The following is a 22,261-nucleotide window of genomic DNA, read 5'->3' on the forward strand; positions in this document are numbered from 1 at the left end:
TCATTGATTAGCTCTAGTAGTTTTCTGGTGGTGTCTTTCTCCATGTATAGTATCATGTCATCTGCAAACAGTGACAGTTTTACTTTTTTTCCAATTTGTATTCTTTTTATTTCTTTTACTTCTCTGATTGCCGTGGCTAGGACTTCCAAAACTATGTTGAATAATAATGGCGAGAGTGGATATCCTTGTCTTGTTCCTGATCTTAGAGGAAATGCTTTCAGTTTTTCACCATTGAGAATGATGTTTGCTGTGGGTTTGTCATATATGGCCTTTATTATGTTGAGGCAGGTTCCCTCTATGCCCACTTTCTGGAGGGTTTTTATCATAAATTGGTGTTGAATTTTGTCAAAAGCGTTTTCTGCATCTATTGAGATGATCATATGGTTTTTCTTCTTCAGTTTGTTAATATGGTGTATCACGTTGATTGATTTGCGTATATTGAAGAATTCTTGCATCCCTGGGATAAATCCCACTTGATCATGGTGTATGATCCTTTTAATGTGTTGTTGGATTCTGTTTGCTAGTATTTTTGCATCTATATTCATTAGTGATACTGGTCTGTAATTTTCCTTTTTTGTAGTGTCTTTGTCTGATTTTGGTATCAGGGTGATGATGGCCTCATAGAATGAGTCTGGGAGTGTTCCTTCCTCTGTAATCTTTTGGAAGAATTTGAGAAGGATCGGTGTTAGGTCTTCTCTAAATGTTTGATACAATTCACCTGTGAAGCCATCTGGTCCTGGACTTTTTTTTGTTGGAAGATTTTTAATCACAGTTGCAATTTTATTACTTGTGATTTGTCTGTTCATATTTTCTATTTCTTCCTGGTTCAGTCTTGGAAGGTTATACCTTTCTAAGAATTTGTCCATTTCTTCCAGGCTGTCCAATTTATTGGCACAGAGTTGCTTGTAGTAGTCTCTCAGGATGGTTTGTATTCTGTGGTGTCTGTTGTAACTTCTCCTTTTTCGTTTCTAACTTTACTGATTTGAGTCCTCTCCCTCTTTTTCTTAATGAGTCTGGCTAATGGTTTATCAATTTTGTTTATCTTCTCAGAGAACAAGCTTTTAGTTTTATTGATCTTTGGTATTATTTTCTTTGTTTCTATTTCATTTACTTCTGCTCTGATCTTTATGATTTCTTTCCTTCTGCTAACTTTGGGTTTTGTTTGTTCTTCTTTCTCTAGTTCCTTTAGGTGTAAGGTTAGATTGTTTATTTGAGATTTTTCTTGTTTCTTGAGGTAGGCTTGTGTTGCTATGAACTTCCCTCTTAGAACTGCTTTTGCTGCCTCCCATAGGTTTTGGATCATCATGTTTTCATTGTAATTTGTCTCTAGGTAGTTTTTCATTTCCTCTTTGATTTCTTCAGTGATCTCTTGGTTATTTAGTAACGTATTGTTTAGCCTCCATGTGTTTGTGATGCTTTTTTCCCTGTAATTCATTTATAATCTCATAGCATTGTGGTCAGAAAAGATGCTTGATATGATTTCAATTTTCTTAAATTTACTGAAGTTTGATTTGTGACCCAAGATGTGATCTACCCTGGAGAACATTCCATGTGCACTTGAGAAGAAAGTGTAATCTGCTGTTTTTGGATGGAATGTCCTATAAATATCAATTAAATCTAGCTGGTCTATTGTGTCATTTAAAGCTTGTGTTTCCTTATTAATTTTCATTTTGGATGATCTCTCCATTGGTGTAAGTGAGGTGTTAAGGTCCCCCACTATTTTTGTGTTACTGTCGATTTCCTCTTTTATAGCTGTTAGCAGTTGCCTTATGTATTGAGGTGCTCCTATGTTGGGTGCATATATATTTATAATTGTTATATCTTCTTTTTGGATTGATCCCTTGATCATTATGTAGTGACCCTCCTTTCTCTTGTAACATTCTTTATTTTAAAGTCTATTTTATCTGATATGAGTATTGCTACTCCAGCTTTCTTTTTGACTTCCATTTGCATGGAATAGCTTTTTCCATCCCCTCACTTTCAGTCTGTATGTGTCCCTAGGTCTGAAGTGGGTGTCTTGTAGACAGCATATATATGGGTGTTGTTTTTGTATCCATTCAGCGAACCTGTATCTTTTGGTTGGAGCATTTAATCCGTTCACGTTGAAGGTAATTATCGATATGTATGTTCCTATGACCATTTTCTTAATTGTTATGGGCTTGTTTTTATAGGTGCTTTTCTTCTCTTGTGTTTCCCATTTAGAGAAGTTCCTTTAGCATTTCTTGGAGAGATGGTTTGGTGGTGCTGAATTCTCTTAGCATTTGCTTCCCTGTAAAGCTTTTGATTTCTCCGTCGAATCTGAATGAGATCCTTGCCGGTAGAGTAATCTTGGTTGTAGGTTCTTCCCTTTCATCACTTTAAATATATCATGGCACTCCCTTCTGGCTTATAGAGTTTCAGCTGAGAAATCAGCTGTTAACCTTATGGGAGTTCCCTTGTATATTATTTGTCATTTTTCCCTTGTTGCTTTCAATAATTTTTCTTTGTCTTTAATTTTTGTCAATTTAATTACTATGTGTCTCAGCGTGTTTCTCCTTGGGTTTATCCTGCCTGGGACTCTCTGCACTTCCTGGGCTTGGGTGGCTATTTCCTTTCCCATGTTAGGGAAGTTTTTGACTATAATCTCTCCAAATATTTTCTCGGGTCCTTTCTCTCTCTCTTCTCCTTCTGGGACTCCTATAATGCAAATGTTGTTGTGTTTAATGTTGTTCCAGAGGTCTCTTAAGCTGTCTACATTTCTTTTCATTCTTTTTTCTTTATTCTGTTCCATGGCAGTGAATTCCACCATTCAGTCTTCCAGGTCACTTATCTGTTCTTCTGCCCCAGTTATTGTGCTATTGATTCCTTCTATTGTATTTTTCATTTAAGTTATTGTATTGTTCATCTCTGTTTGTTTGTTCTTTAATTCTTCTAGGTCTTTGTTAAACATTTCTTGCATCTTCTTGATCTTTGCCTCCATTCTTTTTCTGAGGTCCTGGATCATCTTTGCTATCATTATTCTGAATTCTTTTTCTGGAAGGTTGCTTCTCTCCACTTCATTTAGTTGTTTTTCTGGGGTTTTACCTTGTTCCTTTATCTGGTACGTAGCCCTGTGCCTTTTCATCTTGTCTCTCTTTCTGTGGATGTGGTTTTTGTTCCACAGGTTGCAGGACTGTAGTTCTTCTTGCTTCTGCTGTCTGCCCTCTGGTGGATGAGGCTATCTAAGAGGCTTGTGCAAGTTGCCTGATGTGGGGACTGGTGGTGGGTAGAGCTGGGTGTTGCTCTGGTGGGCAGAGCTCAGTAAAACTTTAATCTGCTTGACTGCTCATGGGTGGGGCTGGGTTCCCTCCCTGTTGGTTGTTTGACCCGAGGCTACCCAACACTGGAGCCTACCTGGGCTCTTTGGTGAGGCTAATGGCGGACTCTGGGAGGGCTTACAACAAGGAGTACTTCCCAGAACTTTTGCTGCCAGTGTCCTTTTCCTCACAGTGAGCCACAGCCACCCCCCACCTCTGCAGGGGACCCTCCAACACTAGCAGATAGGTCTAGTTCAGTGTCCTATGGAGTCACTGCTCCTTCCCCTGGGTCCCGATGCACACACTACTTTGCGTGTGCCCTCCAAGAGTGGAATCTCTGTTTCCCCCAGTCCTGTCGAAGTTCTGCAATCAAATCCCACTAGCCTTCAAAGTCTGATTCTCTAGGAATTCCTTCTCCCACTGCCAGACCCCCATGCTCCCCCAGGAAGCCTGATGTGGGGCTCAGAACCTTCACTCTAGTGGGTGGACTACTGTGGTATAAGTGTTCTCCAGTTTGTGAATCACCCACCCAGCAATTATGGGATTCCATTTTATTGTGATTGCGCCCCTCTTACCATCTCACTGTGGCTTCTCTTTTGTCTTTGGATGTGGGGTACCTTATTTGGTGAGTTCCAGTGTCTTCCTGTTGATGATTGTTCAGCAGTTAGTTGTGATTCCGGTGCTCTTGCAAGAGGGAGTGAGTACACGTCCTTCTACTCTGCCATCTTGAACCAATCTCCCATAATGGTTTTAATTAAGTAAAATTGGAGGTTAAAAAAATAAACAAAGGTAATCAAGCAGCATTTGTCCTTTACGCAACAATGTTCTGCAAAAACCACTGTTGATTTCATTAATTTACATGTCACAAAACAATTAGCTTTGTTTACCCATCTCTCTCAGAGTGTGGGTGCATCTGAATTTTTTCCTAATTATGTTTATAAGGAGTGTCGACTATAAAGGAGGTTGAGTAGTTCAAATACACAATTAGTATTGTAATTACTACAACTGGGGGTAAAAAATGCCATCCCCTGTTCATTTTGTCCCACTGTTACATGTAAATTGTGGAGTGGGATGTGGAGGGTCATTTGGGGAGGGGGATAAAGTTAGGTCCCCAAATCAGAGCAGCCTGCCGCACAGAGAGCTTGACTCCACACTCGTGTCCATAGTCCTTTGACTCAAAGTCTGATCGATAAGAACATTAGGAACCAGGAACCCAAGCCCAAATAAGTTTCCAAATGGGAATTCTTACAACGCTTTTTAAGGATGTATGGCTGAGGTGATTTGTTACAGTCTTAATTCCAAAGCTTTATTCAAGTCTTGCCAGGCTCTCCTGAGCTCAGAAGCTATCACGGGCTGAAGAATGAAACTCTGTCGTGGCAGGAGGAGGGGGTGATGAACCTTTCTTTTTTTTTTTTTAATTTATTTTTTATATATATATTTTAAATTAATCTTTTTAAAAAATTAATTATTTATTTTTGGCTGCATTGGGTCTTCGTTGCTGCACGCGGGCTTTCTCTAGTTGAGATGAGTGGGGGCTATGCTTCGTTGCGGTGCGCGGGCTTCTCATTGTTTCTTGTTGCGGAGCACAGACTCTAGGTGCACAGGCTTCAGTAATTGTGGCACACGGGCTTAGTTGCTCTGCGGCATGTGGTATCTTCCTGGACCAGGGCTTGAATGTGTGTCCCCTGCATTGGCAGGCAGATTGTTAACCAGTGCACCATGAGGGAAGTCCCGATCTTTCTTTTTGATTCAAAGAAGAAGAAAAAGTAAAACAAAACCCCAAGTCCCATTTGTACCATTTAAATGGAAGTTTTTGCCAACTACAAAAAGATGTTTGGGGGATAATAAAGGAAACTGAATATGGACTAGCTCTCAGATACTATCAGAGAATTAGTAATATTTTTAGGAGAGAGAATGGCCTTGTAGTCATGAAAGGAAATGTGACTACTTTTAGGAGATAGGTGCTGAAGGGGTAAGTTATGATATCGACAACTTAATTTCAACATATATTGAAAATACACATACACACAGAGATAAAGCAAATATGGTACACATTAGCAATAGTGAAATTTCGGTACTGGGTATATGGGCAGTCATTGAACCAGTCATTAGAGGTCTGTGTATCAGTTGGAAATGTTTCTGGCTGCAAGCAAAAGAAAACTCAACTGGCAAGGTCTGAATCTCAAAGAACCTTCATTACTTACTAAACAAGAAGTGTACAAGTTATCCAGTCAGGGTTGTTTCAGCAATTGAGTGATGCCTTCAAGGCCCCGGCTGTTCTTCCCATCTGCCTTGTCGCCCTCAGCCCACTGGCTTCTGACAGTGTCAGTTTATGACTGCGAGGCCGCTGCTACAGCTCTAGACATCACAGCCACAGTCAAAGGCAAAGCAGTGGGTGGGGAAGAGCAAAAGCAAGCTCTCCTCTTGCACTTGCTTCTTTTATCAGAAAGCAAAATCTTGGGGTTGGGGGGAGGGATAAATTTGGAATTTGAGATAAACAGATACACACTACTAAATAGAAGGTAGATAAACAGCAAGGACCTACTGAGTAGCACAGGGAACTATATTCAGTATCTTATAATAAGCTATAATGGAAAAGAATCTGAGAAAGAATATATATATATACATATATATGTATATGTAGCTGAATCACTTTGCTGTATACCTGAAATATTGTAAATCAACTATACTTCAAAAAAAAAAACCCACAAAGAGATATCATCTCACACCTGTTAGTATGTGTATAATTAAAAAAAATAAATAATAGATGTTGGCAAAAAAAGAAAAAGAAAGCAAAATCTTTCCCAGAAGCCCCCAGGAGACTTCTCCTTCCACCTCAGTGGCTAGAACAGTCAGAGGACAATCCTAGCTACAGGGGGTCTGGGAAATGCCATCACAATAAGTGACTTACATCAGTTGTGATTCATCCCCTGGGCTAGGGATGCACTGTCTCCCAGAGCAAGATTGACGTTCTGTTAACAAGAAAAAGGAGAAATGGCAGCTATTTCCCATTTGTTAAACATATGTTCTTTTTCTCTAGAGAGGATATGGTTCTGCTTTACTAGGTAACAGAAATGATTTTAAATGAAAGTAGAACCAAAATTCATTCTTCACTATATCCTGTTGCTGTTTAACAGGAAAGTAAATGGTGCCCAAAAGAGACTTTAGCTTTCTTGTCTTCCTGGACAGGGTCTCTTTAGTCCAGTGAAATAGAAACTCTAACCATCCTTGAAATCTATCTTTTGTTTCACTTTCAAGTTTTATAATACATTTCAATATACAGTTTGCTTTTAAAGCTTGTCCTCATTGTGATGGACATTAGGCAGCAGGATAGAATATATACTACCGCTCATCCTATTTTTAGCCAGTTGATCTAGCGTCCTCTCTTTGCAAGGCTTTGTGATAGGTAAGTTACATGTTCTCTCACTTGTGTAAGAAAGATGTGCTTGCCTCTTGCAAGAAGCCCCAATTCAGTCTGAGTCATCAGCCTTAATAAAGAGAAAACCAGAAGCTTTCAGCAATTGTTCTAACTTCTACTTTCTCCCCAACCTGTGGGAGGCCAATATAAGATAATCTCGACATCTGGGCTGTTTAAATGGAAGTCCTGATCAGAGCAAGTAATAGTCCTAACTAGAGTTCCCTCCTGTCCTCTTCCCTAGCCCTTGGCCCCAAAGTAGGCTTTCTTTTAGAAAGAATGCTGCACACTCATTGTAGATGGATTAAAATGAATCCCCAAACCAATAATAGCCACCTAACCATCACTGGGAGCCGTAGTCATGTGTCCTTGGGAGGCAGTCATAGCCTTGCCTGGCCTGGGCCAGAAGGTCTTTGCGTGTCCAAATGTCCCTCAAGACCACAATGGCACATTTGTCTGATGATTTAGCATTTGGTGTTAATGGCTGGCATTGTGCTCAGGTATATCATGGCTGGCTGTCCCCTGTTTCTGGGTACCTTCTGGATGTGGCTGACTGTGACACTGACTGCTACACCAGGGCTCTGTGGCAGGGCTGGCTTGGAGCAGGCCCAAGAGCCCCCTTTCCTCTACTATGTCAACCAGCACCAACCCCATCCCCCCTCCCAGGGTCCCTGACTCAAGTATCTTATTGGGGCTGCACTGTAGCCTATGGCTTGCCTGTCTCCCTGCGGTGACCCCTGGGAGACGTCGCATTGCTGATAGAAGCCACGTGACTATTCTACCTCCAAACTTAGATTTAATGCTTAGGATAAATATTTTGAGTGATTCTCTCCAGTGTTTTATATGAAACATTTCTCTCTTTTTTTGCATTCTTATTTATTTATTTTTGGCTGCACTGGGTCTTCATTGCTGTGCACAGGCTTTCTCTAGTTGTGGCGAGCGGGGGCTACTCTTGGTTGTGGTGCACGAGCTTCTCACTGCGGTGGCTTCTCTTGTTGTGGAGCTCTAAGTGCACAGGCTTCAGTAGTTGCAGCATGCGGGCTCAGTAATTGTGGCTCGCAGGCTCTAGAGCGCAGGCTTAGTAGTTGTGGCACACGGGCTTAGCTGCTCCGTGGCATGTGGGATCTTCCTGGACCAGGGATTGAACCTGGGTCCCCTAAATTGGCAGGCGGATTCTTAACCACCATGCCACCAGGGAAGTCTGAAACATTTCTCTTTAACTTAAATATAGTAAGGGCACATCACTTAAAAAAAAAAAAGGATCAATGTCCTGGAGGATGGGAGAGAGAGGTGTGGTGAGGAGTGGCTTTGCTGGGCGCCCATAGAAACAGGAGGTAAAGGTGGAGCCACAGGTGTGGGCAGGTGGGAAGGTGTAATGGTGGGAAGTGAAGGAAGTCCTCTTCCACTGCTTTTGTATCTTTAGTGGCTTAGCAAACAGGCTATCAGCGCAGAGTGAGGGTGGGAAATGTTCCAAGAGAGAAGAGAAATCAGGAAAGTAGGAAAGTAAATGGACGAGAAAAACACAGTGTGAGGGTGGGCAGCCTAAGGCCCCGCTTATGTTTAGTGATAACGTATTTGAAGGGAGATCAGCCAATGGCGAGTAATGTACCCCCGGCCAGAACCTCTCCTCTCACTGGGCCAGATGGAAGATCGAATAACAATCCAGAGAATTCCTGATGTGAGGGGCCAGCTCGCAACAAATTCTTGCTAGTAGCTGGGGGCCAGTAGGGCCGGCCTAGAGCAGACTGGGCTACCAGCCAAAGACCCTGCTCTTCAGTGCAGTAACCGTCACTGGAAGATTTGTCCATTGCTGGGCTGTGATGTGGATAGCAAAGTGCTGATGCCTCAGGCATTGCTGAGGTGGTGAAGAGTGGAGGTGCACCTGGGGAAAGGCCACAGGGTTGGTGATATCTGCACATGTGAAGGACCCAAGGCACTAGTTTTCCAGCACTGAGCTTCGTGGCTGGGTGGTGCTCCTGTGTCAGGAGATGGTATGTCCAACTTTGACAGCCTTCCTCAGTGCCTTCTGTTGCCCTTTGGGTTCCAGAAAGCCTCCTAAGCGACCTGCCATAGTTCCTCCATGACTGGCTTGTGGAGTGACTGGGTGATACCCACCCCCGCCTAACAGGAAACTCATCACACTAGGTTATAAGTCATTGTCTGTTGTTTGTTATCCCTGGATAACAGAAGAGTGAGAACCCTAACTTTTTTTTACCACTTTATCTCTAGTGCCTGGCAGAATACCTGAAAGATAGTAGATGCTCATTAAATTTTGAATGTGTGAATACATAAAAGAGGGCTGGCGGGAAGGAGGGACGGAATGGAGGGAGGGAGGAAGGGAGGAAGGAAGGAAGGACGGAAGGAAGGAAGCAAGGAATTCTTGTTACTATATCAGGGCTATTCTGGAGGAGGGTTGTTTAAATTGGTGGTAGCCTGTATAGAAGTTATAGCAATGCAGGTAGGTGGAGGGTGGTGGGAGCTGATGAAAAGGGCTTTAGCAGGGCTCTCTAAGACACACTGGAGGTTGCAGCGAGAGACCAGAAAGACTGGGACGTCAGTGGCTGGCACAGATGGGGATCAGGTGCTATTTTGGTGAGGGTGTCAGAAAGGTGAGAATAAAGAATGATGGTCAAGATGGGCAGGAGGGAAGCAGGAGAGGGTTCCTGAGCTGAGACAGACCCACAGCTCAGCAGGTGTAGTGGGTGTGTTTGAAAGGCCCCTGCAGAGATGAGGCCCCTGCAGCTGGGCATCCACAGAGGAGCCCAGTGGCTTTAATGATTGGCCTCTCTTTCCTATTCTTTCTGGAAAGAAGGGATCTCCCCTGCACTTGCTTCATCCTCCCCACTTCCTACTCTCTCTGACTTGGTACTTTACACCCCAGCCTCTGGATTTTCGCGAGAAAAGGGATATGGTTAAATATTTCCCTAGTGGTCACTCAATGGCAAATAAGTCAAAGGAAAACAAAGCAGTAACCCTGAGAATCCTCTCACTTGTTGAACAAAACCATGTGCTTTTCTGTTGCCTGTGTTTTTATTTCGCACCAGGCTAGTGTCTGAAAGCAAACTCATGCCAAACAGGATTTCACTTTCTCTGAGTTAACAGGCAAAATTTGCTTTAAAGAAATATAAACACATATTTCCAAATGATAAACATTGTGAAATAGTAAAAAAAATACATATATATATAATTTTTTTTTTTTACTATTTCATAATGTTTATCATTTGGAAATATGTGTTTTAGGAGCAACTTTGACCTACCTCATCAGTCCAAGATTTTTGATTTATGTAAGCTGTGCCTTATCGATACGGGTAAGATGAATCAAAATGAAATTAATATATTTTGAATGGTTAAGAGAACTGTAATAGACAATTAGAATGTCTCGAAATAACTGATGCAAAATGTGTGTATATTTTTGTTAAAAAATGTTTTGAATTACAAACTCTAGCACAAATAGAGGAAAGTGCATCATGTATATATATCCATATATATATGGAACAATTATAACAAATACTTATAAAGTGAATACATGAAACCACCACTCAAGTCAAAAGCTAGGATGTAGCCAGCACCCAAGAAGTCCCTCATAGGGTCCTTCTCAATTATACCGCTTCCTCACAAAGGGAAGCAGCCAGGAGCCCCACTTTTCTGGCATTTACTTCCTTGCTTTTGTTTATAGTTTCACCACTGATGTAGGCATCCCTAAATGATATAGTTGAGTTAATTTCAAGTTTAGTTTGAACTTCCCATAAATGAAGTTCTACCGTATATATTCTATTTTATCTTGCTTCTTTTGCTCAACATTATGTATGTAATCCCATGTTTTTGCAAACAGCCCTGGGTTGCTACTTTTTATTGCTGTGTAGTATTTCATTGCATAATAAACCACAGTTTATTTTATTACTTTTTCCAAAGAGCCAGATTTTGGCTTTATTAAGCTTTTCTATTGTATGTTCATTTTCCTAGTTCATTGATTTCTTCTCTTACCTTTATTATTGCTTTTCTTCTATTTTCTTTGGGTTTAATTTGCTGTTCCTTTTCTAACTTTTTACTATAGATACTTAGCTCATTAAACTCAGCCTTTCTTTTCTAATATATGCATTTTAAACTATAAATTTCTCTTTAAACAGTGTATCAATAGCATCTGACAAGTTGATATACTCTGTTTGAAATATTTTATAATGTCCTTTCTGATTGCCAGCTTGACCTATGGATTATTTAGAAATGAATTCCTTAATTTACAAACATATGAGGAATTTCTGATTTTCTTTCTTATTGATTTTAGCTTAATTGCCTTGAAGTCAGAGAACATTCTCTGTATGGTTCAGTATTTTGAAAATAAGATTTGCTCTAAGATCCATTATCTGGTCATTTTGTTGATTTGTAAAAATGTTTCATGTGCTTAAAAAGCATGTGTATTCTAAAGTTGTCAAGTACACTGGTTTTTATGTAACCTTTACGTAGAACACACACACATATATAACATATAAGATATATATAAGTGTATATTCTTACTATATATTTATATTTTTTGTTTATTCTATCAGTTACCAAGAGGGAGATGGTGAGTTAAAATCTCCCACAATGATTGTCCATTTCTTCTTTTAACTCTACAGATTTTTGAGCCATATATTTTGAGCCCTTGTTATTAGGTACATACAAAATTGGAATTTTTATATCTTCCTGATTAATTAAGGCTTTATCATTATGAAATGATTCTCTTTATTTCCAGTAATCTTTTTTTGCCTTAAAGCCTACTTTTGTATCAATTCAGTGACATGGATTCTTTTCAGTTAATTATCTGTCATTTTCTTCAATCTTTCTTATTCTTTTGTTTTAATGTGTCTCTTGTAAATAGCATCTAGCTGTATTTTTGAATCCAATTTGTCACTCTTTATCCTCTAATTTGAACATTTAATTTATTTATACTTATTGGTAGCTTATGATATATTTACGCTAAATCTACCATGTTATTTTGTGTTTTCTATTTGTCTGGCCTGTTATATGTTTCTTTTTCTCCTTTTTCATTTTTGTTCCTACCATGTTTCCCTCAGTTTGTCTTTCTGTGTTTTATTGTGGGTTTTTCTTCATACATATCTACGGTTAACTAATTTTTCTTTAATTATAACCTCCTATTGAACCTATCAATTGAATTTTAAATTTTAATCTCTATTGCTATATTTTTCAGTCCTAGAATTTCTCTTTAGTTCTTTTTCAAACTGACCACATCATTTTTTACAGTTTCCAATTCCCTGCTCAGATTGTCAGAATTGGCATTTATTTCTTTAAATAGAGTAAGCATTATTATTTTACAGCCTGTGTCTGGTAATTTAAATATCTGAAGTCTCAATAGGTCTGTTTCTATTGTATGTTATTTATTGTAGATTTTGCTCATAGTGTTTCATTTCCTTATATGACTGGTTATCTTTGACTGTGTGCTGGGCATTGTGTTTTAAAATTATTATAATAAATATTAAACATACCAAAAAACAAATTAAAAATAAAATTATTGTAGAAGTATTTTGAAGCCTAAGATGATAGTATTTTCTTTTAGAGAGGATTTTAATGCTTCTCCCAGATGCATAGTGAGCAGTTGCCATTTGGAACCAGTTTAATTCAAGCTCAAGGCTTGAGGTTTTCTGGGTCATCAGATGAGGTAAAGCTGGACTACAAGTCCGTGCAATGGTTAGCTTACTTGTAGTTTACTCTGACTTACCCTAAGGGTGGAGTTATAGCTCAGCCTAAAGTAAGAACTATTTTTATCTTTGTCTTTGGTGAGCATAGACTTCCATCTTCTGACTTTCTGAGGCTGCTAAAACTGCAGTTCTGTTTCACAGTTGTTTCTTCTGAATCAGCAGATACCTCAGGGTAACCTAGGCTTAATTCTTGGGCTTCTCATGTTCTCCAAGTGTTCATCTGACATCCTCTCCTGGGCTTCTTGACTTTTTGGTGTTTTAAGATTTTAAAATAACATTCTGTTCAGTTTTTTAAAGTATAATTGTATTGCATTAAAAATGATGGTCTTCCCTGGTGGCGCAGTGGCTGAGAGTCTGCCTGCCGATGCAGGGGACGCGGGTTCGTGCCCCGGTCCAGGAAGATCCCACATGCCGCGGAGTGGCTGGGCCCGTGAGCCATGGCCGCTGAGCCTGTGCGTCCGGGGCCTGTGCTCCGCAACGGGAGAGGCCACAACAGTGAGAGGCCCGCCTACCGCAAAAAAAAAAAAAAATGTTATACTTGTACTACATAAAAGTGTAACTTTGGACATCCTGGTTTTAAATTCTGCATATTACATGTCATTTGAGAGAAATGCATCTTTCTGGAGTTTAACTTTGTTCCATCTTTTAGGTCAATGATTAAAACATGCTTTGCTTCTACTGCCTTGCAGGGAGACTGAATGTGGCACTTTGCCATATCTGTGGTCCTGATAAAATTATATGGATACAATCTTCTACTAATAGCAGTGTTTGGCTTAGTGGTAGCTGGATCTGTATTAATATTTAGGGTATTAATTGGTGATTGGATCAACAGGAAACCAAGAAAAAAAGGTAATACATATATAAGGATATGGTAAATTATGACTTCACTAGCTTTTTTGGTTTACTTAGTGAAATAAAATACAGATATGAACTTAATAATGACAGGGCATAAATTTTAAAAACTAGAAAAAGTGGTATCCAGCTTTCTGTCATTTCTGTCTCCGGTACTATATTTAAAATATTTTATTGTAGTTTTTAGATATTTATCCATCACAGATTTTTAATATTAAATTCCTAAAAACATGTTTCATTTTAATACTCTGGTATTACCTATGTATAATATACTTATGTAATTTCTATTAAAGACAATTTCTATGTGTAAAAGATAACTTTTATACCAAGTAATCTGTCTAAACTGGGAATTACTATCTGGAGACTTATTTGTTCAAATGGCAATCCATTTTTAGCTTTTCCCTCTAATATCTCTTTAACCTTCCTTTACCCAAGAAGAATGTAGGATTTCCTAAGTTTTTCCAAGTCTTTTGATTACCAGTCAGCCTGATTGTTTTCATTTCACCTAGGAGGTTGGGCAAGGCATTCTCTGAAAGCACAGCACTGAAAAGGCTAACTTATTTAAAATCTGGACTGTTGGTCCTTAGGCCATATTGATAACTTCAGTCACAAATTAAAGAAGAGTGTGATATATCAGTAGAAAAATGTAAGTGCTTTGATTTATCTAATATCCTGCTTTTCATATCGTCTTACTCTCAAAGCATGTTTTCATTTGCTTGCAAAACCCAGCTTTTTTTTCTTCTTCTTCTGGTTGTAAAGGCTTTGCCTTTAGTGAGCACACAAGCCTGCTCTTTGCTTCCTACTCAGCCTATGATTGCTGATGGGAATGATAACCCTGGTTGGCACAGGGGTTTGGTCAACTGCAGTTACTCTGCATTAAATGATGATGTAATTGTAACCTGTCTCTTAAAACCAAGAATAAATATTGTCTCCCTTTGCAGTTGGTCATGTCTTGCTCTTCACTCAGAATGCCTCTATCACCACCGGCTGTGCGGTCCTGATGCTTGTGTTCTCATACAGAAGGGACCTGGAGCAAGTATGGCAAGGCTGGTTCACTGTGAGTGTCTGCCATCTCCCCCCTGTGCTGTGAGAGTGAATGTCACAGGCAAGACCAGAATGCCCTTCAGTGAGTCATCTCTGGATGGCCCTGCTCACTGATCTGGGATCTGGCTAATCTTTCACCAGTACTCTCCTTACCCCTAATTTGTTAATCAGAGTCTAAATCTCACAGTCATGAAGGCAGTAGAACAGCAGTCTCTGTCTGCAAGGTACAAATTAGCACCGGATCTGGTGCTACTGGGGTGGGAAGAAGAAAACGCTGAGAATAAATACAACAACATTTGGCTTCAAACCTGCATTGAACCTCTTTCTCTCAAAAGTCTTTGGGTTCATTTAAATGCTCTTCAAACTGTCAGATAAGTAACTGTATGTATTACAATGGGCTGAGAAAGTCTATCCCTGGGTTCCAAACTCCGTTTACCCTCCTTCCTTCAGTGGTCTGCTTCACAGCTGTGATCACCCTGGCAGCCCTGGCGAACCTGGCCAGCACAGCACTGACCAACACCATTCAGAAGGACTGGATTGTAAGCCTCACAGGTGACAACAGAGGCCAGCTGGCTGGTGAGCTGTGGATATAACAGGGCGTCACAGGTTCTCGAATCTGCTGAGAGGTAGGCCTGATTTAGTGAACAGAGTTGATGAGACAATTAGCGCTCCGAGAAAGGCAGGAAAGTAGCCTTTAATAGAAGGTATTTGGAGTCAAAGAGACCTGCATTTGAATGCAGCTAAAACCAGCCATGGCTCTTACCAGCTGCAAGTTACTTAACTTCTCTAGACTTTACTTTCCTCATCTGTAGAATGAGAGAAATTATGACAACCCCCCCACCTTGCCGCCAGCTCATTTTTGGGAAGGATTATGTGACATACAGGATTATGTCTGCACATGGGAAGCATGTAAGAAATGGATGAGACTTTTATTATCAAAAGGATATATAGACCATACTTTTGGGAGAGAAATCCCTCTGAATATATTACAGAGGTTCTTTGGTCATTTTAGATTTGAAAAATAAGTGAATTAAAAGATTTCTTAATTTTTGTCTGTGATAAGCTTCTACTTTCCCCAGAAAATTCATCCCCAAGTGTGACTTGATTATCACCTAATCACTAGTAATGAGAGGTAGAATCATTTTTTTCAATAATGGAGCTAAATGGAAGAATCTGGCATCTTTTTATTTTTTCTTCCATTTATAAAACTTGGATCATTTTCACTGTGAGATATTCAAATTGCCAAACTAAAGCAGGAGATCTTATCTTACCCTATATTTGTGCAGTTGCTACTCTTGGCTAGAAAACATTCATGAGAGTTGATAGCCAAGATAAAGGAAGCTATTACAGAGGAGTCTATTAAAATATACTCCTTACAAAGTGTAGAAGCCCCTTATAATCATGTTTTCTTCTAAACTACACTTATTTGGATGTACTGTGGCTTAAATAACAACACCCAAAATAAAACAGCTATGTGGGTACAAGCCAGGTGACATGGTGTTGAAAGTGTCCTGTCTCTGGGTAAAAGAAAATCTTCCTGCTTGCTGTTAATTAATTTTAAAGAACTCTAAAATAAAGCACAGATTCAGATCTGAGGTTTATTCTAATTTTAAAAATCATCTTGTAAATATGTTCTTTAATGATGGTGGAATAGTTAAGAGAATAAGCTTTAGGGTCAGACTGCCTAGGTTTGAATCTCAGCTCCACCATTTACCTTCCCTGTGACCTTAATTAATTTCACTTCTTTATGTCTCAGTTTCTTAATTTGTAAAAGGGAGATACTACGGACCCCTTAGAGTTGTTGCGAGGATTGAGTGAGATGAATATGTGTAGAAGGCTTAGAACTATGCGTGTGGCAAAGAGTATTCAACTATTTCTTTCCTTTGTCCCCTGCTATTTCCCTCTCTGCCCTGTCAACGTGTTAGTCATAATAATGGCTATTAATACTGTTGTTGTTCGGACAGTGGGATGTGATAGAAAGAGTGCTGAGACAGGAGTTGGAATAACTCCAAGTTACCTAACCTCTCTAGCCCTCAGTTTACTCATTGGTTAACTGTTCAAATTCCAACAGAACTGATCTCAAAGGTCTTTTCCAGGTTGAAAATCCTATGATTAATCTAGAGTCAGACTAAAAGGGATCTTTCCTGTTTTCACTGCCATTCACCCAGTGCGGGCTCACAAATCTAGCAAATACACGACATTAAATTCACCAGGAGGAGAGACTCATGCACTGAGTTGCAGTGTTTCCCTCCTGTCACTTACAGGGATGAATGCAGCTGTCTGGTGGCTGGACCAGATCATCAATATATCTGCTCCCCTGTTCATGGGCCAGGTGATGACATGGGCATCTCATGTGATCGGTTGTGGTTTCATTCTTGGATGGAGCTTGGTTTCACTTCTTGTTGAGTTTCTATTTCTATCCAGGGTTTTTCAACTAGTTCCCCAATTGGCTGTAAAACCCCAGCGACAAACGGGGGCACTTCCTAGAAAGGCGACAGGAGGCTGTGAACATTCAAGACAATGCAAACTCAGAGACAGCTCTTGCTTTTTTTTTTTCCCCTCCTTTATGTCAATGCTTCATTTCTTCTTTTCAGAGCTTGTGTCTAACTATAATCTTAATATTCTGTCTGCAAATGTACCTCAAACAGTGAGAAGTGAGAAGGCTCCAATAGTGCCATTTGTTATTCAGTTCATATGGTTGGTGTCATTGGTGGAAGCAGGGGGGTCTGCCGTGTACAGTTACACAGGTTGTACACTACACAACTCCAGGGGCTCCATTAAGTGAGTTTCCACTGTGAGTAGCACTCCCTGGGGACCGTGCAGTTTACAGCCTGCAAAACCTATTCCATGGTCCTTAGGGCATACTCCTTCCTATTTTATCATAAGTCTCTTTCCTAAAGACGCTAAGCTAGAGAGACAACTATGTCAGGGAATATGGGCTGTTTTTTGGTCAAGACAATAGATAAATTGGCCATCCCTGCTATCAGCGGTGTTTTTTAAATCAGAAATTGCTTATCATCAGGATGAGGATGACAGAAAAGTAAACCCGCCAGTAAATATGACCCCATTCTCTCAAGATAAGAGCTATAGCTGCCTATTGACAATGTTGCCCATCTGCCTGGGCAACACAGCCCAGGCATTGCTTCTGACCTCAGTTTCTCTTTCTGGAATTCTTTTTTTTTTTTTTGGATTGGTATATCTCTGAAAATGGATGATCACTTTATTTATGGTTATTTTTACCTATTATTTTATTTTAAGCATAAGAATTTTAAAGAGAAATGTAATACAGTACCAAATGGGAGAACAATCATGGAAAAAATACAGCCAGTCGATTAATAATTTTTCAAAAATTGTATCTTTAAGCAATTCTGCTTTATTGTTGATTATGTGAAACTAAGTTGCAAATCACAGACATTTCAGGTAAGCACAGAAGTTGAGTTGGTAAAGTCAGTTTCAAACAAAAGCTAAGTTTAAGACAAATGAAAATGAAATCATATTTTTATCTCAATCAATAAACTCAAGAATCCTAAAAACAGATAGAGATGAGGGTCTTGCAGTTGTGATGTCTAATACTGAACTGAAAGCTAGGGTTGATTTTCCCAATTTGGCCAGTTTAGATAGCTTCCCATTATTCCCACATTCTTGATCCATGGTCCCCAAATTGTGCTCTTAAGTGACAAGAAAAATCCTCCTTCTTGATGGTCTCCTGTCAGGCGTGATTGAGTAAGCCTGGTATTGACACCTGACTTAAACTGGACAAGTGAGATTATCACTTTGGATAGTTGGAATTAAGATGAGGAAATTCTAATTCAGTTTGGTATAGTTTCTTGAGGAAAGATGGGTAGGCTTCTTTTTCCGACTGTCCAGACTCCGGAACTCCACACTCCGAGGCCCCCCTCAGGCTGTGATGCCTTTCCCCCTGCTGTGCAGGTCCTGGACTGCTTATAATTATATTTTCTCTCAAGTTGTTTTGCAATTAAAGCTCACCAGATCTCACTGTATGGATAAAATATAAGTATTTATAGAGATAGGTAAATAGATATACATATTTAAGTGATGGATGGATGGATAGATAGGTAAATAGATAGATAGGGCGAGTTATATCTTCCCATCTATCACTTTTAGTTGTGTGACCATGTGTGGCTAATTTATTCAAACTCGCTGTGTCTCACTATCTGTAAAGTAAGGATAAAAATAACAGAACTGATGGCAGGGAAGCGATTAGATAAGATAGTCTACATAAAACCCTATTTCCTTCTGCACAGATTAGAACTTAAGGCAATGTTGGCTGTTTTTTTCATTGTTATTGTTATCTTTACAAAAAAAAAACCCTGCTATGGCAATAAATTCTTTTCTATAACCAAATTCACCCTTCCCACAGTTCCTGGGCTAGAGTGGATTTAGCCTACCTGACCCTGTCTCCTTCCTTCATGGCCTTATTTGGCTCTTCTAGTCCTTTTCGGAGTTTGTCTTAATTTGTGCTAAATACTTCTTACAACTTGTTATGTACTTTAAAAATCTGTTTGCAATCATTGCCTATTCTGTCCTGGAAGATGGAAAGGTATTTGTCATTTCCTTTTCATGAATATCTGCTTCTTCAGAAAAATAACCAGAGGAAATCTCCACCACTCTTTCCAAGAGTTCATTACCACATCTCAAGCATGTGCAGTTTTGTCTTTCACTCTCTCCCGTGTCTTCCCTCTCCTGTCAACGTCCACCTTCCTGAATTTACTGTTTGCCTTAGTCTGGGTTCTTTCAAGAGCAATTCTGGGACTTCCCTTACATCTCCATCACCTTGCTCTTCTCGGGTGTGATCCTGGCAGGAATTGTGAGCGGTGGGTCATGTGTGGCACAGGATTCTGCAGCCTGTGATGTTGCTAAGTAATCGTAGAAGCGTTTCATGGTCTCACCACTGTGTCGTTGTCAGTCTTCATCATTCATTCACTAAGAACCCACTATGTGACAAGAACTGTCCTAGACACTGGGGATACATGCGTGGTTTAATCAGACAAGGTCTTAGCCCCACTGAGTGTACAGTTTGGATGGGAGACCAAAGAGTGAGTAAATAGCAATGGCCAACAACACAAAGTGACAGGAGCTATGCTAGAGAAGGACAGAGGATTGGAGACACATAGGAGGGATACCAAATCTGGTCTTGGGAGCCCGGGAAGCCTTTCCAGGGGGAGGCACAATTAAGAGATCCCTGAAGGGCAAGCTCGGCAGGTGACATGAAGAGGGAAGAGTGCTCTAGGCGGGATGGGAAGTTGTGCAAAAGCCGAAATGTGGAGATGTGGAGACCTGGGGAAGTGAAAATAGTGATTTCCAGGAGTCAAGCATGTAAATGCTACAAATGGCATCCACATTGAAGGAGTATTTTGACCTGGGTCCTTTCCCCGCGGAAGTGGGATGGGGAGAGGGGAAAGAAGACAGCTTGGTGGCGCCAGAGCTTTCCTTAGCTGCCTGGGGAAGGGGAGAGAAATCCTTTCCCAGAGACAGGGTGCCTGACTCTGAGCATCTGCAAGCTTGTCTCCCCTGAGAACTTGGTCTTAGAACTCTGCCACCAACCAAATGTCATTCATACCTGGCAGTGAGGACATATATGATTTGGTTAGGGTGTTTAAAAAATTGTTTTGGTCATTTTATGCCTGATGAATTCAGCAGCAACATATTGGGTATCAACACTGATGGGGATTAACAGCATATTGGCCCCGAGTGATTCGACCTGCAGATGCCCAGTCTGGGAAGAGTCTGGACCTTGCTCTTAGACATGGACTCCCTGTGATCCGGTTTCCACCCAGGAGCATCATTTCTTTGCCCAAGCCCTGCTCCCTCCCCTCAGTCCAACCTCAAGGCCACAGCTCAGAGCCAGGGGATCCCCCATCCCCAGAGCAAAAATGAGGGAGCTGAGAGTGTCGTGGCGGGTGGTGGAAGGAGAGGATCAAAGGCTGAACCGTCTGTGTCTTCCCCCTTCATTCAGCATCTCCCTGCCTGCCTCTGCTGTGAACCTCAGCCCCGACTCCAGGTGTTGGGCTCCTGCAAGGTCCCTGCCCTCCTGGGGCTCAGAGCTTCCCCTTCTCACCCTTGGGCCCACAGCGGGGTGGGGGCATGGGATTTGGGGATACCTTTCTGCTTTCTATCAAGGAGACCCAGAAGCCCTTGGTCCACAGAATCTTGAGAATATTGGGAGAGGAGAAATGAGAGTTTTGTCAGTCCAATTCCAGCGGTTATAAAACAACGGGCTAGCTTGGGGACCTCTTTCCTCTGATGTAATGTGCATGTATGAGAAAGGAACTGTTCCTAATTCCAAATAGCTGATTTAGAAACCTGTTCTTTCGTCTGGAGATGACCCAACCTCTAAAATATTTTAAGTGAAGGACCTGACAGGTGAATTATCTTTTATTAGGCTATTTAGCTTGTACTTCCCAGCCTTTAATTGCGTGAACGACAGAGAGCAGGTTGGCCATTTAAGATTTACACAATTCACACAGTATTATGATAATAAACTAGTTCTAAGCGGGGGGGGGAAAAAAAAAGAAGTCCAACTGGCTCTTCCTGACACAAAGGAAACATCACATTTAGAGAATGTGAAATCTCATTGGCAATGCCTACAGTCTGGAGAAGCATTCAGTACGAGAGAAACTTCGGGCTTTTCTCTATGGCAATAGCAGTTCTTTTTGCTGACCCTTGATAAGGATGCCAGACACACCACAACACCTCTGACACTCACAACGGAGATAGCTCAGGATGTGGAGCCAGGCTGTCCATGATGTTCGCACGTTACCTAAGCTCCCTGTGTCCCTGTTTCCTTGTCTGTAAGACGGGATAGTGATGATAGTACCTACCCATCAGGGAGAGTGTCGTGGCGGGTGGTGGAAGGAGAGGATCAAAGGCACAGGTATTGGAGCTATTTGTTAAAAATGAATATTAACTCTCATCTTCAGTCATCATCATCATTTTTATATCTTGGCTGTGATTGTGGTGCTTTCACGAGCGTTGTTGTGTGAGCGTGGAGTGTGGTGTGGACAGTGAGATCAAGAACCACGATGCCGAGTGACACGGATGCTGACTGAATCCCGCACACCCACTGCCAGCAAATGCCATTCACATTTATTCCCAGCAGAATTACAAATCACTCCAGGGTTGGTGGTGTGGTCAAAACTGCACCCGATAAAAAGTACCAGTGCCCCCAAAGGATGTAGTATCGTCCCTGTGTTAGCGTGGTTAGCATGGTCAGGCCTGGTGGCCGTGATGACGTGTGTCTCACCAGGACCAGTGGCCTGTGGCCACCTTGCTGTCTACCACGGATCCCCAGACACAGAGCTCACCCGAGACATTGGCTCAGTATATACTTGTTTCCATTCTTAGTGGAAAGGAAGTTACAGAACTCTGGCTACAGCAGGATTTGACATATTACCCCAAAGTCACTTTGCTTTTGAAAATCTAAGAACTGCGACTCCGTATGCCCTCAATTTACAAACAATTCTGTCAGTGCAGAATCAGCCCTCACTTCCAGAGCTGCACGTTGTACAGCTGCAGCGTTTTATAAATACCTCTGACCCGTCCGCACTGCTTGTTAGGGGCCAGGCGTGTGGGTTTTATAGGTGAGCTCCAGGTCAGAGTCCTTTGGCAGACCAAACCCTGAGGCTTCGAGGCCATGCTGGGTGGTTGGGATGGCCCAGAAGAGTGGGGAGCCTGGGCCAGGGTCCCAGGTGCGGGCTACTGCAGGGTGACAAGGGCAGCCTAGGAGGACAGAAGGCCTGGCCAATGCTCTGCAGAGGCAGACACTGGAGGACACGGCATATTCAACCCAAATAATTCTTGAGTTCAGAGCTCAGTCCAGAGATCAGGACAGAGGCAAACGAGAGGCCTCTGCAGGGCCAGCGCTGGATCTCAGGGAGAATCCAGAAGGAAACCAACTATAGGCAGAAGCTGGGAGCAGGCACAAGAGCCCCCGGGACTGGCCCTCAAGGACAGCATTGCCA

The 22,261-nt window shown here is 41.2% G+C and overlaps 1 protein-coding gene across 5 annotated transcripts in view; it reads left to right on the forward strand.

Annotated features, from left to right (window-relative positions):
* Positions 1-22,261, forward strand: part of FAM126A (family with sequence similarity 126 member A) — a 149,138-nt gene that overhangs the window by 118,173 nt on the left and 8,704 nt on the right. The window lies entirely within an intron of this gene.

Source organism: Monodon monoceros, unplaced genomic scaffold, assembly GCF_005190385.1.
Source record: "Monodon monoceros isolate NGI ecotype Baffin Bay Population unplaced genomic scaffold, NGI_Narwhal_1 Super_Scaffold_2, whole genome shotgun sequence".
Lineage (NCBI taxonomy): Eukaryota > Metazoa > Chordata > Mammalia > Artiodactyla > Monodontidae > Monodon > Monodon monoceros.